Below are 2,688 nucleotides of genomic sequence, written 5' to 3'. Positions count from 1 at the left end.
CGCGCGCGCGCGCGCGCGCACTCCCGGGCTCAGACACACATGTACACACCGGCGCACGGACTCACACTTGGCCAGGCGTGTACCCATGCTCCTAGAGGCAGGCGTGCGCGCACACGCCCGTGTCTGTTCACGGGCCCAGGCCGCTCCCCCTCCCACCCGCACCAGTGCTCGAAAGGCCCTGTAGGTAGAGGCCGGCCCCGCAGACTTTCGCTCCTCCCCCTGCCTGGACACAAGATCCTCCTCTATCCTCCCTCCGCGGGGGACCAGAACACCTGTCCACTGCATACCCACTGAGGCCAGACCCCATTTTGTCCCCAAGGAGGCCCAGCTGGGAAAGTTATTCTATCAGAGCGCCCCCACTGGGATCTGCCCGTTCACCACCACCCCCCATCCCCAACCCCAGGCCTGGGGAGGCTTCTGTATAGCTATCACTCAAAGGGTGTAGGGGTGGGAGATGGAAGTATCCTGGGTGCCAGAGACCACCTTGGCACCCTCTCCACATGGGGTCCACAAGCCTGGACCAGAGAGTGTTTGTGGGCAGGAATAAAGGGTAAGCAGGGACCTAGGAGTAATAGAAGAATCTGGAACAGAATGAAGAGAGAGGGACAAGGGTCCGGAAGGATGCCAAATGCAGTGGGCAGGGCTCCCCAGCTCCCTCCCCTGCCCTCTCCTGTGTCCAGAGGCCCCTGACTCTGGATAACAGACTGAGGAGCTCTGAGCAGGCAGAAAATGTATGTCCCAGAGGAAGCAGGGAGGAGTCAATGGCTGGAAGAGGATGGGAAACCGCCTAGAGGCCAATCAATATCAGTAAGTGGAAACTGGAAGGGGGGAGGGGAGGCAGAGGGCACCTACGAAGTGTGCGGGGTGGGGGGGGGGCGCGGTAAAAGTGTGCAAGAGATCGATAGAGGCTGCAGAGAGGATGTAGCAGGTGGGGAGATGGGAGACCGAGCCCAGACAGAGGCTGGCTGGAGAGCCCAGTGGGCAGGCCTGGTGGGAGCCTGTGCGGGCACTGGGGCCAGTTACCAAAGGCCCTGGCCTCCTTCCCCTCTGGCTCCACATTCTCTCCTTTTTTCTCCCCGGTCTTCCCAGATGCCCTTGGGCCTTTGAGGGACACAGGCAGCGTCCCCATGCCACAGATCAAGATGTTGAAGCCACCAATGGGGAACGGCCAGTTTGGAAGGTCAGGCCCCCCTCCACACCTTGGTCTCTTCTCCACCAGACGGCCCTCAGAGGACTGACTGCCTCCCTTGGCCTCTCCCAGCCCCACCCCTCTCCCTTCCTTCAAGTCCAGAGCTCCCTGGGGTCCTCCGGGGTCTCCAGGACACTGCTGCCAGGTTGCTGGGAAACAGTCACAGAGCGGTAGAAGACCCAGAGCCCTAAGGGGGGCCAGGAGGAGAGGCAGACCCAGGAGGAGAGCCATGTGACTGGGAAATGGCAGGCAGTCCTTCTCCTGGGCCCCCGTTCCTGCCCCTGTCCTTGTGGGGACAGAGGCATCAGAGCTGAGCACAATGGTCCCCATGCAGTTCTTGGGGTGCACCCACCTTGGTGTTAGGCCAGCTTTGTCCAGATCTCCTGGCCTCGCAGACCAGTGTGTTAGACTGGTGACACACCCCCACCCCCATTCCACCTGCTTCCCAGCCCCAGCTGCCCCAAGAGCAATTCTATCCCATCTGCCTGGAACCTGGATCCGAACCTAACCCCTCCCAAGGCCCCATAAGCCATCCTGTGCCCCTTTCTGTTCCCAGGCTCCACCACAGAGGAGTGGAGTGGTGACCAGATCCTGATGGCCTCTCCTCCATCATCAGCATGGCCACTGCCACCCAGGACTCATGAGCAGTAGGTGGTCCGGCATAGCTTACAGGGAGCTCAGGACTGGGAGTCAGAGCACCTAGGATCCGGCTGAGCTTTACTCCCCACCTTTGGTGACAGAAGCCTTCACACCCGCATCAGTCACACAGCAGAGGGGGGGGGCTCTTCCCCTGGCCCCTTCTGGGTCTGACCCCCCACAGAGGATCAGGAGAAGGGTCTCCAACCACTCCCTTCTCTGAGGGTCAAAAAATGGTCTCACCCCACTGTCTTCTCTGAGGGTCAGACGAAAGGGCTTAGCAACCACAAATGCCACCAGTAGAGATGGTCCCAGAAAGCAACAAAGGGACCCCCTATTCCGTACTGAGCCCCCTGGGGGGAGACCTTGGCTCACCCCTGTCTGTAGACCCTGGCAGCCAGAGGGCTTCAAAAGCCACCAAGACCAGATCACAGATCAGATGAAGATAACCCTCAGGCTGGGCGGGGCAGGGAACCAGGAAAGCATCCAGGGAGGCGTGGTGGGGTGGGGCACTCTTCAAAGGGGAGGGAGAAACCGAGCCCCTCCCAAGAGCCCCAGTGCTGGCAGCAGCTGGACCCTCCCAACTCCCACCCAAATGAGCCCATCACACCCAATGCTGCAGGGTGGGATGGAGACAAAGGTGGCGGCGAGGGCAGCGTGCTGACCTCCTCAGGTCTGCTATCCGCAGAAGCCCACTGTCCCCTCCAGTCTCAGTCTCTCCACATCTGTGGTTGTGGTTGTGTGTGAGTGTGTGTGAGTGTGTGTGTGTGTGTGTGTGTGTGTGTGTGTGTGTGTTCTGCCAAGTAGCATCTGGTCTGCTTGGTTTCAGCAGGAGTCACCCCTCCAGGGAACACCATCCAGCT

General features: G+C 60.5%; 1 protein-coding gene and 1 long non-coding RNA gene across 2 annotated transcripts in view; one reads left to right on the top strand and one right to left on the bottom strand.

The window, feature by feature from the left end:
- NRXN2 (neurexin 2) overlaps positions 1-2,688 on the bottom strand; it is a 99,519-nt gene that overhangs the window by 22,815 nt on the left and 74,016 nt on the right. The gene's annotated exons all lie outside the window — the stretch shown is intronic.
- Positions 699-2,005, top strand: LOC123522496. Its single transcript, XR_006680752.1, has 3 exons — positions 699-807; positions 1,090-1,180; positions 1,746-2,005. It is a non-coding gene; the product is annotated as an uncharacterized LOC123522496 (long non-coding RNA).

This window comes from Echinops telfairi, unplaced genomic scaffold (assembly GCF_000313985.2).
Source record: "Echinops telfairi isolate 266 unplaced genomic scaffold, ASM31398v2 ScPeMD7_7417;HRSCAF=8455, whole genome shotgun sequence".
NCBI lineage: Eukaryota > Metazoa > Chordata > Mammalia > Afrosoricida > Tenrecidae > Echinops > Echinops telfairi.
This window is presented reverse-complemented; position numbering and strand designations above follow the sequence as displayed.